General features: G+C 36.8%; 1 protein-coding gene across 10 annotated transcripts in view; it reads right to left on the minus strand.

Moving 5' to 3' along the window:
- The window catches only part of JAKMIP1 (janus kinase and microtubule interacting protein 1), a 231,060-nt gene that overhangs the window by 167,335 nt on the left and 45,087 nt on the right, over nt 1–18,638 (minus strand). For 6 of the 10 annotated variants that reach the window (XM_017727655.1, XM_017727661.1, XM_017727653.1 and 3 more), the window contains exon 2: nt 14,004–14,198. The exons of 2 other annotated variants lie outside the window; for them this stretch is intronic. The gene's annotated coding sequence lies outside the window, so the exon portion shown is untranslated. Of the gene's footprint in view, nt 1–8,912; nt 9,098–14,003; nt 14,199–14,611; nt 14,635–18,638 lie in introns of those variants that run through there. 2 more of the 10 variants (XM_017727654.1, XM_017727657.1) reach the window with 2 other exon arrangements.

An 18,638-nucleotide genomic window follows, 5' to 3' on the forward strand; every position in this document is an offset into this window, starting at 1 on the left:
TAGCCTGACAGCCGAGAAGGCTGGAACTGGGTTTGTGATTGCTGTTACTGCCATAGTTGTTGTTGTTTTTGTTTGACTGGTTATATACATATATATATATATAGTAAAGAACTGTTATTCCTATTTTCCCACATCTTCGCCTAAAGGCTCTTGATTTCAAAATATAATAACTTGGAGGGAAAAGGGGTTATATCTGCCACTTCAAGGGGGGCCTCTGCCTTCCTTAGCAGACACCTGTCTTTCAAAACCGAGACAGCCTGGCAACATGAATTTTAACCTCACTAGATCCTGCCCTGTCCCTTTAAAACTACAGTTTGGAAAAAAAACCCCAACATTTAAGTGTTTGCTTCTCCATAAGAAAAATGAGAAAAGTTAAGTAACTGTGCTCAGTGTGAATACGGACAACGTCCAGAAACAAAGCCACCACATATATTTTGTTCAGTAATAACCATTTCCCCTGACTGTAGCATGTTCCCAAGTATATCATGAAGATACTACGCCATTCAGTGTGAATATTTAAACTTACATTATGTACATCAGGGGATGCCTGGCACTGGCCAGGCATAACTCTCAGTGACTGCAAAGCTCATATTCTGTCACAGAGTCACCATCACCCAGAGACTTGAAAAAATATGGTTCTACAATCACATACCAGAACCATTCTGTTGTCTGCATATGAAAACATGCAGGTCTAAATATAATATGCAGTACTTAAAGCTGTTCAAATTACATTTAATACTCAAATTAGCCTTAAAAATTAGAGAGTTAAGAATTACTCTTTAAAGCACTCTTTAGAATTAAAAAAATTCTCAAAGCATTGCTCTCAGTCTTTCTCCTTTAACTTGCACCATTTGAAAAGTGTACCATTCAAGTAAAATAAAAGCTTAGACCCAGAACCTGAAGAAAATCACCCTCTTCTCTTATAGGCACAGAAGGAAGGAGAGTGGGGAGGGGAGCAAAAACACCACCTCCCAACCAAACTAAACATAATAAACTCTCCAAAACCACAAAACAAAACAAAAAGAATCAACAACCCCCCTCCCAAACCAACAAAAAAAATAAATAAAACAAAAGCACCGAAAACCCCAACAAAAAAACCCAACCAAACAAAAAAACCAAACAAAAACCAAACCAAATAAACAAAAACCCCACAAAACAGAAAACCAAGAAACAACCACCCATCAAGCTGTACTGGTGGGCATAAAAAAAAGTTTCCATTTTCACTCTTGCCTAGATAAATCTTCCAGCCTACCTATTTCAAAAGCAGGAACTATGGCAACACAAAGCCTATCTATATACTCAGGCACAGAGCACAGACACACAAGGGCTGAAGCAGAGAGTACATCCTCTCCTTCCCAAATGAAAGGGACAGAACCAGTGAGGGCCTAGATTCCCTTCTGGCTGACTACCCACATTTAACGTCTGGATAAAGGTCAGGACAAAACAAAAACCCCACCAAACAACTTGTAAACACAGTGAGAAAAAATTAAGGAAAAGAATACTCCACTCTAACAAAATTTTACTGATGCAGACGTTTCAACCAACAACCTATTTATTAACTCACCATATGTCTGCTGAGAGGCAAATTCATGACGCCACCAGGATACAGTCCCACAATCACTTCGTGAATAAAAATAGCCACTTCCTGCACTCTGAGTTCTACACACTTCTTGCAAATCTTGGAATCATTTGCATGTATTTTATATTTCACACCAAAAAAAAGGACAGGAAAGAGTAATGGATTCTAAAGCACAAGTCATGTTTCCAGCAGTCTCTGGAACATACCAAGTTTCTCACTTTACTTGATAAGTATAGGGGCAATTGTCACTGAAGAAAAACAACTAAATAAACTTGATTGGATTTGAATCAATTGTTCAATAGTTTGGGGGACTGGGGTGTAAAAGATCAAAATATTTAACACGATTTCTCTTACAGGTATTTTGGGAAATCCATTGAATTCTTAACATACTAGAGAACCAATCAGCTGAACAATGTCCTAACTTCCAATTTCTCTTCTATTTGCTTACCATATTTAAACGATCCTTTTTATCAGTACCTCAATCTCTTCCCTGATTTTATCAAACAAGACCTTAAACTATGTGATTAATTGCTATACGATGATTCTAGATGTTAAAGATTAATAAAACTTAAGAGAAAAAATAAGAAAAATCAGTACTGCAAAAATGTGAAAGTGTAACGTCAAAGAATTTTGATTACAAAGAATAAGGAAAAAAATAACCCAATACTTTCTACTGAAAAGTAAGTCCATTTAAAGAAAAGCAAGTCTTTAAACATGATCCTGTATGAAATACACAAAAATATGCAGAGGGTTGTATCTTTAGAGTGAGTCTTTCACTAACAAACAGTAATCAATAGGAAAAGTAAGTACACCAATAAAATCAAGTAATAAATATGGATAACATGATAACACGAAAAATTTACTGAATTGTATCAACCAAAATTCTGCATTCCAGCCTTATTTCAGGCTTCAACAACATTATTCAGCTGCAATAAAATTTTTGGAAAGTGAAATTGTCAATGAGTCATCTCAGCTGAAACATCAAGCCGTAACTCCGGTACTGAAGAGAAATAATAAAGCTTCTTCATCTAGACACTACACCTCCACATAAACAGTGTGCCCTTTTACTTCAGCTTTTTTTATTTCAACCTTTCTTTATGATTCTGCAGAGCCTGGTGCAAGCTACCCATAACCCTCACTGTGTTTGTGAATATAAGATGTAAGTACATTCTCAGCACAGCACAATCCTGTACATTCAAGAAGTTTAAAATAAATTTTATTACTGTTGCATCTGACAATAGTAAATGCAGTTGATACAGGTACAATGTTAACTTCAGAAGTAACTTGCAGTTCACCTCTATTATAGTTTTAAAAAACAGTGATAATCAACCAGTTACTGTATCGGAAAGACAATGTTCATAGCTGCCCAAGGCACATTTCTCACAAGGTTCAGATGACCTACATTTACTGCTTCAATTCTCAGTTTTATGTTATAAAACATGACTGAATGGATAAAAGCAGAAGAACCTCTACAGGACTGTAAAATAATACTCTTCCCAGCCAAAAAATCTAAATACAAATTATCAGTATAATTTTCTAAGTATATTGTAGACTGGTCACCTTACTGCTACCCCTCTGTTAGTTACCTACAAAGACAGATCTATTTCTGTAACAGTAGAACCTTTGAGGGTTATTTTCAATCATAGCCCACTTATGGAAATACAGAGCTTCCTTACAGTGGAACACTTTGTAAATGTCACTTGCAATTTTTTGATGGGAAAAACCAGAAACATCTTTATTGTTAACTAACAGCTCCACATTCATTTTTTCAGATTCACAGCCTAAAGTCCTGAGCCATTCTTGCTTTAATAAGAATACACCTTATAGGGTCAAACTATATGGAAAGCAATCACCAAGAAACTATACGCATTTCTTAATTGTTTTTTTGCCAAAAGACCTCATAGTAACATAATCCTGCAGAGCAATGTGGAACAGAGCTTTCCTTGGTAGAGATTACAGCGTACCATGAGTTTGACACTTGCTCAGATTTCCACAGCAGGTGACATCCTGAGGATGAGCACTGGATCTTCTGTCCAGGTTAGTAATTGCTTCCGTATTTTTTTCAGTGGCATCTCAGCAAAAGCAGTCTGTGATTCTGTCACTCCACAGTCTTTTAGAAAATTCCCAAAGCTCTCAGCAATCAGTACCCAGATTTTAACTTCTCACCACGAACCACTGACTTCCAAATCCTTATACAGAACTGAACTAGTTAACAGAACTAGTTTGGCAAGTTCCTGAATTAATTTCACCAATGTATTCATTTTCTCTTCAGTGAATTGGTTGCCTGTGACACGTGTGCATCTGTTAAAACACATGGAACTAAAGTATGTATCCAAGTCACTGCATACCACCAAAAAAAAAAAAAAGAAAGAAAAATAAAACAAAAAAGGTATATTAAACTCATTTAGACCCTATGCACACACAAATGTGTGTGTGCCTACTAGTAGCAACCATGTGACACAGAATTTTTATTTAGTTGGTACTACTGCATGCAATTGGATAGCATCCAGTATATTAAAACCTTCATTCCAGTGAAAGGACATAAGCAGCCCACCAAAAAAAAAAACCCAAAAAACTAGCTTTTACTTTAAAAGGAATTATCACAAGTAAAAAGGAATCTTTTTAGATTTAGAATCTTCTGAGCAGAAAAGGACACAGCAGGAGGAAGGGATTCTGCACCTCCCTTCTGCACTACACAACATTTTCATACACTAGGAGTTACTGATAACTTAACCTGAATCCCTTCTCAGCAAGCTGTGAGCTTGATTCCAGGATTTTCAAGTAAATAAAACATATTCACTGGCTTCACTGAATGTATATTCTTTATTAACATTTACCCAATTTAACTTATAGCACTGTTTCAAAGATTTATCAAGTCATTAATCATTAAAATTGCTCTATTAGCCCTATTAAAAGACAAAATGCTACAAACAGAAGTCCTGTGATACATATAAAACAAAAGAGACACTAACACAGAAAGGCAAAGTTCAAACTCAACTAAAAATGATACCACAGAACCCTCCCTCCACAACCTTCACAACTCAGCTCTGTTACACAGCCAGAGTGCTTTAGGCTGCTGGGATCATTGCAACTCCAGAGAGGCAGCTCTAAGCAGAGCTGCTCCTCTGATGTCGGGGCCAGTTCCTTCCTTTCCAGCATGGATAGGAGCCCAGACCCAATGCCTGCTGTCTGGCACAGTGCATGAGCCTCAGGACCTTCTCATTGTACCCTGGGTGTTATGCTCCTCACTGAGGAGCAGCATTCCCATTAAAGCAGAACATTTAAGAGCAAAAACAGAACGAGGAAAAAAGGGCAAGTTACAGCATTTCTCAGTTAAGGGTAGATAAATAGCAAATATGGAGACAGATTCTAATATCTTTATTGACTATTACTGACACCCCACAGATGTAATCAATCTGTCAAATTTAGGCTTTTGGATTATACTGGACCAGCTTTGTTTAGCTATTCACCTGATTTTTGCAGGAAGCTTCCTTTAGGTTTTTTTAAAACCTATTATTATCATTATTATTATTATTATTATTATTACTATTTTATTGTAAAGAGCTAGAATAACTAAAACCTGAAATGAGAAAAATTAAAAATTCAGGGATGACAGCTGCATAGTAAATGTACAAGGCAACTGACAGGTTTGGGGGAAGAGGTTCAGATTCCCAATTTGGTGACTCAAGAGAGAGGAGGAACCTCAATGAGAGAAACCTAACACTTCATTGTATCTTGAATATTTATTATTTTGTAAATCAACAGGACAGACTTGAGAGGTCAGGTAGGTGTATGGAGGAGAAAAGGTGCTTCTGGATGTGGTATTAGTTACCAGCTGAACAGTGAAGCAGAAGAGGCATGATTTCATTCCACTGTCTCTGATGTCAATAACTATTTTATGCTGTTGACTACCTTTACTAAGTCTGCAATCTACCTCACACTGTGCCAGACAGCCCACATTGCCACCTCACTGCTCCAGCACAGAAGAATCACACAGCTCGGTGCAGAGCAGCACGAGCACATCAGTCAGCACAAAAAAGAATTACGACACTTCTTCACCTACCAAGGGGCGGCTCAACTTTCACACAACTTCTCATTAGAACCACAACTTTTAGCCAAAATGAAGATATCAGCCTATTCCAGTAATACAGGAAGAGTGACAAAAGAACATGCTTTATTTTTTCCAAAGCTCCCATTGTGCTCCACTTTGCCAAGTCCCTTAGCTCCAGAGATCAAAGTAAATATATACACTACAGAACTAGCAGTGCTGTTGCTTAGATTTTGAAGTCACAGAATCCCCAAAAAAAGTACCTATCTGTGCTCAAGAATTTAGGACCTCAACCTTGTGTTTGATTACTGCATCAAGGACTCCTGCTCAACTTCAGTGATCCTGAACCCCACATTCAAATCTAATTTCAAATCTAACTGGATAGTAATTATTATCTTATTGGCAACACACAGGCTAAGGCTTGATGGATTTTGGTTCCACCTACAGTTCTGTCACAGATGCCTTGTATTTTCTTTACCAAATCACTTAATCTCTCAGTAAAGTGGGCATTGCACTTACAGAAAGACTATCAGAAATATATTCTGAGGACAGTATCGTGAAATAAGAGACTGGATACTGCATACTGGTTATGAGAAATGAAACTTATGAGACATAGAAAGAGTTCGCAATTTTTTTTGGCAGGAATCATCAAATTTAGTGTCCCACAAAACTGCAATTCCCTCGGAAGATCTGTTAACTTTCTCACAGCAGTGTTCTGACAATCAGCCAGGTAAAACCGGTATTTCAAATTTAAAACTGGTATTTGAGTGAATGTTCATTGCAGTGAACAGAGTTTAAGTCACTCTGGTAACTGGCTGATGCAACCGCATCACCTGGGATAAAATATTTAAACTGAGTGTTTCAGCCAGACAGTAGCTTCTTTCCTCTCTCAACTCTCTGAAAAGAAGCTGTGCAAGGGCTTCAAACTACAGACAGTAAAAAGCACAGCTAGATACTAACACAGCAAGAGCCTGGAGACAAACTTTTTTCTCTCTCTCTGGTTGAACAGGACAGAGACAAACAGGACAAAGCACAAGAAAAGCACAGAGAAACTCTGAACTAAAGGCTTTCTTTCTGTAACCATCTTCCAATACCCACAAATAGAGAATGCTTCACCACCGTGAGAAGACTACAAATAAAATACCCTCCTGGTAACTGCCAGCAAATTTGATTCAAACCATTCCAGACTTGTTGGAAATGTTGTTGGCATGCTGGCCACCAGAAATACAAATGTGCTCCCTGAAGATACTTAAAGTTGAATGTGGTGGCCATGAAGACTTGCAAAAAATATATTTATCCAGATACATATATCAACATCATAATTTTAAGGATAGCATCCCTCAGAATGTTAAAAAGCAGACACATTCAGTCATGGTTCACCTCAAAAAGAGAGAAACAGGCAAGTAGATATAAATACAGAACTTCAGAAATACTCTGTGACACACCGCTATAGACTGTGATACTTTCTGTTGTCCAGATTAGACTGTCCCAAAGTATTCTGAAGCTCAGAAATTAATCAATGCACACTTATTTATTTATTAATTTATGCATTTATATATATATGGAAATAAAGCTTCCTAAAATCTTTCTAAATTTGGGATAATGTTACACAGAACCAGAATACTTGCACAGGTAACTTTGAGCTCTCTAGTATGCAAGTTGTGTATGCAACTTATGGGGGTATCCAGTTTATGGGGGCACAGCATTACTAGCAGTGTATCCTAAACTGCTGAGTGTTGTCATAGTCAAGCTGATTTGGATACTCAGGGGAATTAAAAAGTGATTTGTTGTTCACTCTGAAGAAAACATCCTTATCTCTCTTTACCTATATAACATCTCTCCTTCACTGAGAAATCAAGACTTCATTTCACAACACTGTTTCAGAGAGGAGACTGTGAAGATGGTACAGTGTTTTGCATAAAGTTGAAGCCAAGACGTGTCACCTACAGAAGTCCCAATGCTTAAAAGGAGAGAAAAATGTTTATGCTTCATTGCTTCAGAATACAACCTCCTTCTTTGCCATGGTTCCTGCAAAGAAGGTTATTCTCTGGAAAGTCTAAATGGTTCTGTAAATCGTGTCTGACCATGGACAAAAATCTTTATTCAAGTTGCAATTCAATCGTGCAATTTTGATACAGCTGCAATCCTATCTATTAATCCAGTTGTGTAGAAGTATGTTCATATAATTTCTGCTATGAATTGATCTTAGTGTGCAGTTCTGTTCCTCTTCCCACCTCGTCCCCTAAAAGAGGTGGCAGAGGGAAGCCTCAAATTTAGGGTCCTAGCAGTGGCTTTACAAACTTAGTCTTAATGAAGACTCAGTGGAAAAATATGGAAATAGGTATTGCCAAAAACTATTCTTTCTACATCATCTCCCTAAACTTTAGGTGAAAGTGTGAATAAGGTTTTGCTTTAAGGTTAAGGTTAGTATGGCTATGGCAGTAACACTGCAATTTTTCACCTCCTACAGAGCAAACCTATACTAGAAAAACTGAAAGCTACATGTAAATCAAGACTTAGCTGTTACCTGCATACATTGCCCTTGTACATGAAAGGGGAAATGCTGAAATGCTGCCTGTTTCAGTGAACAAGGTGAAAACTGGGAGATCTTAAGTGAAACCATGCTCATTCGCCTCCCAGGGCATATCAATTCAAATGGCTATGCTACAAACACATACTCTTTATTATTTTTTTTTGCAATAGACATCTGGAAACATCAAAAAGATCTTCACTAATACTTCCCAAATGTTGTAAGGGATTAAGAATTGACAATTACTAGATGTTTTCTTTGAGATATGCAAGTCTTCACAAATAAATAAAAAGGTTATGTGTTTCCTTTCACTGTCCCAGAGTGTGCATTTTTAATTCTTCCATTGATTGTTGGAAGTTAATTGAAATGCCCAAATACTCTTCCCCTCCCCTCTACTACAAAATCTCACATTTTTGTCTTGTGTTGTAATAACATCTTATCTCTGTAATAAGCTTTTCTCCACATGCATACATATACTGCCATAATAAAATTCCATTATCAAAGATATTTAATATTCAAAACATCACTTGGAGCTATTGACATTACAAATTAATTTAATTGAGGAGCTGAGAAAAACAAACAAAAATCTAGAAAGACAACCATAACCAAGAGAGAGCATATTTATCAAGAAAAAGCAGCAGGTATTGCAAAACTGATATATCCTAAGGAATTTTCAGAACCGTCAAATTTATGGCCTCTCACTACTGTTTCTTGAATGCACACCACATAGCCTGCAGGTTTCTCACACTTCATACCTTTTTTTCCCATTCATACTCATTTATGAACATACATGGAGTAGAAGACTGAAGATCTGCTGTGCTTAATACTGGACAGCAAGTCTGATATACTTGAGAGCCCTTTCCATGGTATCAGGAAAGTTTTTTTAGTTTTCTTTTTAAGACCTCTTGCAAACACTCAACACATAGATGATTACTTTTAGATGACTAAGTGCAACATCCCTTATCTCAACATGACCATTACCAACCACAGACTTATCTAATGGCAAAACATGTGTGGGAATTCTGCCAGCAGCTGCACAGCTATCAGCCACCCAAATGTATTACCTTGTTACATTTGCAAGTAAGAGAAACTCTTTAGACATAAGCATGTTATAGTACTTGTTTTCTATGTTTGGAGAATAATGGATCTGCAATCACATGGCAGCGAACATGAGTAATATTTGTACAGAGGATTAGTCAGCACAGATTGTTTGTTCAAATGATGTTATGAAAAAATGGAAACATGAGGGCACTACTGAAGTTTATCTCAATTTAGTGTTCACCATTCAAAGAAAGGGGAAAAATATCAATCTTTGGAAGATTTCATGATCAGTAAGCAAAAGAAAGAAGGAGCCATTTAAAAAATGTGCCTGGCCCTACTGCAGGGCCAGGCATGTTGCAGCAATCCTAAATTTTCATAGAAGCAGCCAGTGATTCTCTAAAGCAAAGTGTCAGCTCACAGCTGCATGATACAGCAGCACCACTCCTGCATGACTGCTTGTGTTTACACTTCCATTCTGAGGAGCAAGTTGGAAGAGATCAGGAACAGTCCACACAAATAACAAGACATTGATATGCAAGAAATATGACTGATCAAATAAGAGAAACAGGAACCAGACAGGCAGAATTTTTTCCTGTAGCATTGGGCAAATGTGCATAAGCAATCCAGAAGATGAAAACCCACTGTTCAAATTCTCATAAGCTAGTTCCAACTATTCGGATAGATTTAGATAATTTGCACGTGAAAAAATCACTTTCCAAAATACATTGGCTGTTGAAGACTCATGTTTGGAACACTTCATTTTTATTATGCAGAGTCAGCTAAACAAACTATTAAGTCCAAATCAAATTTTTAGTCCATGTTCAACTGTTTGGATGTACAGCAACAGACCGTTTTTTCACCCATGGTTTCCCTCACAAAACCATGCTTTTGCCAATTGTTTCCCCAAAAATCCCTTTCCAATGCCGAGTGGGGGATGAAAAGGGGGAGGGAAGAAGTTAAACCCTCTCCTGCCTCAGTTTCCCCACAAAGCATGCTCAGAGAGTCCTGTCTCCCTTCTGTCAGCCCTAAGATGTTCCACAGAATCTGACTGGACATTTATAGACTCAGGAGGGCGGCTTGTTTTGTTTTGAAACTGTTCTTGTTATGTTTATCCAGTTGTTTTCATTCTCCTTTTATTAAAATAAAACGGGTGAGGTGTTGGGGTCATGCAATAGTGAAAAAGAAATTACACTATATAGAGATGAAAATAACAGGAAGCTAAACATGGAAACAAATATTGCCTCAGGGATGAGTAGAGTGCTTGCTATCCAGCCATCACCCTTGATGACACCTGTCTTTCTCAAAAACATGATTAAATGCCAAATACTGAGATCAGGATGAATCAGCAAGAATCTGTCTGTCCATATATATTTCCTTTCCACGGGACTCCTGGTTTGATATATGCGTGTTGCAGGATCCCCACTGCAACACCCCTCTACTACAAAATCTCACATTTTTGTCTTGTGTTGTAATAACATCCAGCACACCAGTATAAATATAGTATGTGCATATGTGCACATGATGGATTTCATTCAGAAAGGATAAGTTGCAGGTGTTGAGATTAAAATTAGTGTCCTTCAAGATTTTTCTACTAGAAATCAACATTTACACAATTTTATCTCTGTAATAAGCTTTTCTCCACATGCATACATATACTGCCATAATAAAATTCCATTATCAAAGATATTTAATATTCAAAACATCACTTGGAGCTATTGACATTACAAATTAATTTAATTGAGGAGCTGAGAAAAACAAACAAAAATCTAGAAAGACAACCATAACCAAGAGAGAGCATATTTATCAAGAAAAAGCAGCAGGTATTGCAAAACTGATATATCCTAAGGAATTTTCAGAACCGTCAAATTTATGGCCTCTCACTACTGTTTCTTGAATGCACACCACATAGGCTGCAGGTTTCTCACACTTCATACCTTTTTTTCCCATTCATACTCATTTATGAACATACATGGAGTAGAAGACTGAAGATCTGCTGTGCTTAATACTGGACAGCAAGTCTGATATACTTGAGAGCCCTTTCCATGGTATCAGGAAAGTTTTTTTAGTTTTCTTTTTAAGACCTCTTGCAAACACTCAACACATAGATGATTACTTTTAGATGACTAAGTGCAACATCCCTTATCTCAACATGACCATTACCAACCACAGACTTATCTAATGGCAAAACATGTGTGGGAATTCTGCCAGCAGCTGCACAGCTATCAGCCACCCAAATGTATTACCTTGTTACATTTGCAAGTAAGAGAAACTCTTTAGACATAAGCATGTTATAGTACTTGTTTTCTATGTTTGGAGAATAATGGATCTGCAATCACATGGCAGCGAACATGAGTAATATTTGTACAGAGGATTAGTCAGCACAGATTGTTTGTTCAAATGATGTTATGAAAAAATGGAAACATGAGGGCACTACTGAAGTTTATCTCAATTTAGTGTTCACCATTCAAAGAAAGGGGAAAAATATCAATCTTTGGAAGATTTCATGATCAGTAAGCAAAAGAAAGAAGGAGCCATTTAAAAAATGTGCCTGGCCCTACTGCAGGGCCAGGCATGTTGCAGCAATCCTAAATTTTCATAGAAGCAGCCAGTGATTCTCTAAAGCAAAGTGTCAGCTCACAGCTGCATGATACAGCAGCACCACTCCTGCATGACTGCTTGTGTTTACACTTCCATTCTGAGGAGCAAGTTGGAAGAGATCAGGAACAGTCCACACAAATAACAAGACATTGATATGCAAGAAATATGACTGATCAAATAAGAGAAACAGGAACCAGACAGGCAGAATTTTTTCCTGTAGCATTGGGCAAATGTGCATAAGCAATCCAGAAGATGAAAACCCACTGTTCAAATTCTCATAAGCTAGTTCCAACTATTCGGATAGATTTAGATAATTTGCACGTGAAAAAATCACTTTCCAAAATACATTGGCTGTTGAAGACTCATGTTTGGAACACTTCATTTTTATTATGCAGAGTCAGCTAAACAAACTATTAAGTCCAAATCAAATTTTTAGTCCATGTTCAACTGTTTGGATGTACAGCAACAGAACAGTCTAAAGGACAACGGGGAAAATAATCATTAAATAGCAATCTTTCAAAATTTAAAAATTAAAATACATTCACCTTCACAGAAAGCCAAGTTACAATACTCATCAGATGGGTTTAGAGTTCAGCATTTTAATTATTTTCAAAATCAGCATCATTTACTTTCTGGTATTATTAAGTAGATATGGAGATAATTTTTTTAGATACATCTATGACTGAAGCTCCTCATGCATTTACCATAAAGTGTTAAACCCACTCAGAAGTAAGGGATGAAGTACCCTCCCAGGTACAGAAGAGAGAATTTAGGAGTCACATCAGTTTATCTGTTGCCCCCAAAACAAATTCACTTACAAATTAGAATTTACAAATTAGAGTAATTATTCTCTATAGTAAAAGCTAAGTATATTAACAAACATTAAGTTGTTTTAGACATACTTCTTCACTTTTTATATGTTGCTTTATGATGACTATACTACAGTGAAATTCATTGAAGTGTTGAAATCAAAGATACTACAATGAACTAGTAGCTGTATTTGAGTGTCATAGAAAACAGATGGGCCCTAAGACTTATTCTGTATCCTGCGTTTTTTTACTTTATTCTTTCCTTCTTTGTGACTTTTTCATTAATCATCATGCATTCTACAGCTGTCACTTCCCATAGCATTTGTCTTATCTAGTGTCATACTTTTCTATTCCAAACTGAGAAGGAAGTGTTCACTGTGCACTATACTAAATATAACAAGGTATATTTATAATCAAGAAAAGTTTGTGAGTAGCAAAGATACAACAATTTCAATATGCAAACTACAAAATATCCATTGGGAAAGGATATTTCCTGGGTTATGGCTACTTTGCTTTTCTTTCTGTACTAAAGTTTTCTGGCAAACCTTGATTATATTCTCAACATCTTTCTAGATAAAAATGTCTTTTCTAGAGACCAATGGCATTTTTCTGCAGAAAGGACAGTTACACACAGTGGGGGTTTACTATTTCCTAATATTTCTAATCCTAATAACTCTGTCATCACTGCAGGACTACCACAAGATGAAAAAACAAAAAATTAGGCACTGTGTTAAACTGTCATCCTTACCATACTTCTCTAATAGGAGGAAACAAGTAATTTCAAGATGATCCTTGAAGCAAACAAAATATTGTGTTGGGGTTTATGCACAGCACATATAACTCCCTGCTGAATACCCAGACATGTGCATATTATAAACACATAAAAGTCAACAGAAGGTTGGGAAAGTCTGTCAAAGGAGCTTAGCTCTCTTGACTCAGACCAAAGTAACTAAAGCCCTTCTTCTTTATTAATGGTGACAGATACAACTGAGGTAACACAGTGGTCAAGCTAGCAAGCATATGATAAATATAAGACTCTAAGCATCCTTTTGTACTGCACATCTTAGATGCCACTGGGGGGAGGGAACAACTTAAAAAATTGAGGAAGAAAAGAAAACACAAGTAAGGAAATGTTTTTACCAAGAATCTGTTCAGTGAATCCAGAAAGCATCTCTGTAAAGAGAACCAAAGCACCTCACAAAAAGACAAAAGCTTCATATAGATTTGGTATTTTTTTTACTGCAAGATCTGGTTGGGTTTAAAAGTGTCTCACAGTACAAAAAGACTTTCAAACTTGAAGCTTCAAATGATATTGTCTCTAATAAAGTGATAGCATCATATCTTTATGGCAGATTAATTCTCTTCCTACCCAACCAACATGCTGGCAATGCACAGTACCTTTCTCTTGTCCACAGGTTTCTGAGGCAGTTGTGTTTGATTTTAATTTAAAGAGATGAACAATGAGCAGCACTGGTAGCTAAGACACGAGCTGTGTTTGTTCTGGGACTTTCCACACCACAACTCCTAGTCCTGCTGGCACGTTCTCATTGCCATCAGCAAGGAGGGCTTCCTGAGCAGTATTAGTGACATCATCTGGTAAACAAAAGAGAAGAGATTTAATACAAACCAGATTTGATTAACAGCTTTGACGGTAGCAATGCAACGGAAATATATTTACACAGGGTAACAAAATGCAACAGAATAAGGTATCATACAAAATTGCAACTGTGGCATCTTCTTTCCATAAAGAACGCATACGAAATGGTGGCCTTTGCTGGATGGTCCTCAGTGAAAGCAGGATGGAAGCTGCTAAGCTCCTTGGCAATCAGATGAGGTCAATCCAGACTGTTAACTCTGCTTAGCTATCACTAAATTTGTGTTCCATTTCAACACAAGTTACTGGGTTTTGGGATACAGGCCTAAACTGTCATGGTGGCCACCTACAAATTTTCACATATGGATTGGCCAATGCTGTGAATCTTTATAAATACCAAAAATATACCTACATATGGAAGTTATCATGCGTCATATTGAAAGGAGGACAAGACTGAATTTCAGAAAACCTGAATTCTGTTCTTGAAGGCAATGATCACAATTTCCTCTCTGAAAACAAACAATCAAAAGACAATGGACAAGGCCTTGATATTGTCTTACTTCATATTTCTTTATAATATTTCAGTGTATTTTGATTACAAGGGGAAACAACAAAAGCATTTGTATTTTTGTTGATGTTCACTGCATGTTAATTTGAATTGGTATTTCCCATGCACAGAAAAATTTACAGAAATAAAATTATCATTATGGAGCTATCTTGATGGAAAATATCACTCTGAAAGCTTAATGACTGGAAGAAATTCAAGTTCTTTAATGAGTATCATCTACCTCCATTTTCCTAGAGTCTCTAAACACCTTTAAGTGCACCTTTATTTACACTGCAGAGTGAAAAGAGAGTAAAGTCTCCTCAGTACTAAATCTTTTCAGGGTATACCCTTTGTGTTAGAGATTGAGGACAAGTGAATCGAACAAGGCAAACAGATTTCAGCACTATCTTAAGCAGACATGGCCATGCGGGGGTCTCCAAAGCAGAGGACAGATCAGGTCAAACTCTCTGCCTTTTGGCAAGAGAGCTGGAAGCCAGACAGAATAGCACATATGAACAGCACTGAAACATGACGGATATAACTACTATCATGTACAATGTTCAAATCTTCACAAAAAACTGTATTTCACATAAAATACATCAGGATTGCATCCAACAGTACCAGTCCCAAAAACATAACTTCTAAACCATTTTCTTTGCTGGCAAATACTGTATTTCTCTCCAGGGGTTTCTTTAAGGTGACGCAGTGAATTGTGTTGTTAGTGGCTTAAAACCTAAATCCTCAGGGAATTTACTAGTTTATTTGTTCAATAAAGACAGGCATCTAGGTAGTATTTAATGGAGAAAGGAAATCTGCATACTCATTTCCTTAGGGCCAAATTCACTGCTGTGAGAAATACTTCTGAAAAGGATGAAAGTACAGCTAGGGCCAGATCATGGCAGATCAAAGTGCTGAAACAGCTTAGTCAGCATATTTAAGTAGCACAAAACACTGGAAAAGAGGAATTCAATTTATTTATATAGTAACAAACCTCCTCAGGCCAAGAACCTCTATTTTTTATGATGTCAGATATGTCTCACTTCAACCTAGCTTAATCCTTTTTGAGCTGCCCTATTCTTAAATATTCCAACATTGTTATTCCACATAAAACATTTTGCTGCTTTCTTCTGGCCTTCAGCTAGCAATCTGAATACATTTGAATAAAAGAGAAAGAGAAGGTTTCCCCATATTATGCAATGTAAAAACACCAAAGACAAAGCAAGAATTTACTTGTAAAAGGTAAGTGAAGACAGCAATCAGGCCAATAAGATTATAACAAAACAAAACAATGCCCACAAGAATCAAAAGGAAAAAAAAAAGGACAAAAAAGTACAGCTCCAAATTCAAAATTTATCTGGGTAATTTGTCTACATTGAATAATGTACTTATCCTTTAGCATAGCTACTAATTCTGCAATACCAATTCTTCTAAAGGGTAAGTTATTAGATCCTAAAAAGCTTGTAGTTAAGATTAATAGTTTTACTTGAATTCTCTAGTAAATTTGGAAATAAAAACTATCTTAATAATACTTTTGGCAAGCTGGCCACACTACATAAGAACAGTGTTTACAAAAGTTCAGAGAGAAGAATGAAACAGAGATCTAGAACCTGTGTGTTACAGTAATAAGAGCATATAAAAAGAAGTAGTATAGTAACATGACAATATCTACTTCTGAAAGTGGATGTTTCAGTAGCGTAACATACCAGTGAGATTAAAAAAGAAGATTAATTAGCAATAAATCTTGCAAAAACTGGGGCAAATTTGAAACATTTAATTATGCCAGTCAGTACGAGTTGTTAGAGTGCTATTCACAACGAATTACCAGCAACCCCTGGAAAACTACAACCTAATAATCCTTCAGTAATCTTCCTATAGCTTCTTAAAAGCTACGGTAATACAAAAATAACTTAAAATAATTGGATACTTAATTTCTCATTTCCAGTAACTGCTAAGCTAAATCTATTTCTAATGCTGGAGAGGAAGGATAAAGAGGGGAAGCTATTACTGTGGAAATGTATCTGTTCATATACAAACAAATAGAGCATAAACTACAGCTGTTCAAATTCATTCAGAATTCAGAATATACCACACACACCAAAAAAACCTCCAAGAACCAAAACTATGATAGAAATAACTTGACAGATGAGCTGACATTTGATACATTAGTAATTTCACTCAGTGCAATGAAGTCACCAACATGTTCATATCCTGTAGTTATGGCAGCACATGCTAAATAAAGAAAGTTGATTCAGTTATGTTATTTATCATATCATGGCTCTCCAGGCAAAATACAGTGTTATAAAAATGAATGGTTTTCTCTGTTTACATGGCAATGACTTGCAACACTTGTCAACATTTCCCAAATAGCTAGGAAAGGCTGGAAAGTATTCAAGATTGATTGTTCAGATTTTTAAGCACAAACTGAAATACATGGAATTTTTAGTGAAAGTTCTGTTTCTCACACTTTTACCTCCATCATGTCAGGTAGCATCGCATCTTGAGAGCAAGGTAAGCTTAAAGGTAAGAGAGCAAAACACTGATGCTAGCCTCCATCCTTTCCTTCAGATTCCCAATATAGGCAAAGCACTCAGGTTCTCAGAGATTTTAGCCAGATCTGTTCACATGGGACATCTCAGTCCATTTCAACTCTTAAACAGAGTGCATTACTTACAGAAGGTTTAAAAAATAACTACTAAGGTGGACAGATATTTCAGATTTCTTCTTAGAAAGAAGAACAGCTGAGGACAATTCCTCTGACAACTGGGGTAACGTTGTGTACAGTCCACATATGCAGGCTCTGTGGACTAAAGGGGTGAGGTGGGGATCTCAAAAGAACACCTTGTTCTGTAGAAGAGTGGTACTAAACCTTCCTTCTGTCCTGCACACCTCAAATAGGAACAGGCAGGGTCTAACTGTAATCCTCAGAGCAGAAAAAAGAGCAATCCCATCACTGGCATATGGTAATAGAAAAACAGTTCCCTGAATGTTTTGGAAGCTCTCCCTATGTCCTTATACAGCTGATCCACGTTTTAAAGACTTTTTGAAAACAATGCTTTTTGGCTTTAAAATGACTAAGCATAAAACAAGACTGACCCAAATAAAAGGCAATTTCTTTGGGAAAACAGTGCTGAACACATCTGTGAGTTCTCTGCAGTAGTTGCTAGAAATTTTGGTTGGCAAATGCTTTGTAATGGGAATATGTACATTACCGCTGGCTTTTTGTCAGAAGTTATTCTAATTGACAGCTAGATGAGGAAGGGAAGGGGTTCATTTGTACAACCAAATGTTCAAAAAGATTAAAAAGGCATATTTCTTTAAAAAAAACCTAGGACATTTTATTATGATGCCTTGTATTCTACTCTAAAGCTTTCTACCCATTATAGTTTGATTTACAACTGTTCAGTAAGAGAGCTATTTGTCAGGCATCCAAAATACATGCAAGGAGACTGCATCTTCCCCTTCTTGCCCCTGCTCTTTTATTTCTAAGACTCTGATACTTACTTTGGTACCAGATTCTCTGGGATTTCCAGTAGAGCAAAAACTTTATTTACACATGAATAACCATGGCACAGATGCAGCCCTTCATGAATGAGACCTAACATTTCAACAGCCAGAACATGCCAGCAACAATATACTACACTTGCTCTCTTCCTTTACCCATTCAGTCTCTGCCTAATACACAGTAGTACAACCAGAAATGTGCTGCCTTCTGCTGTGGCTGCACCAAAAGCAGATTGGGACAAAAGAAAAAAGAAGGAGAAAAAAAAAATAGAAGAAGAAGAAAAAAAGAGGTATTTAAAACAGTCCCCTGAAAGCAAAGAAAATCTAAAGGGAGGCTTCAATGTGAATGCATCGTGGCCCAAGGAAGAAATAGCACAGATCAGGCCCTTTC

This window comes from Corvus brachyrhynchos, unplaced genomic scaffold, assembly GCF_000691975.1.
Source record: "Corvus brachyrhynchos isolate BGI_N302 unplaced genomic scaffold, ASM69197v1 scaffold80, whole genome shotgun sequence".
Taxonomy (NCBI): domain Eukaryota; kingdom Metazoa; phylum Chordata; class Aves; order Passeriformes; family Corvidae; genus Corvus; species Corvus brachyrhynchos.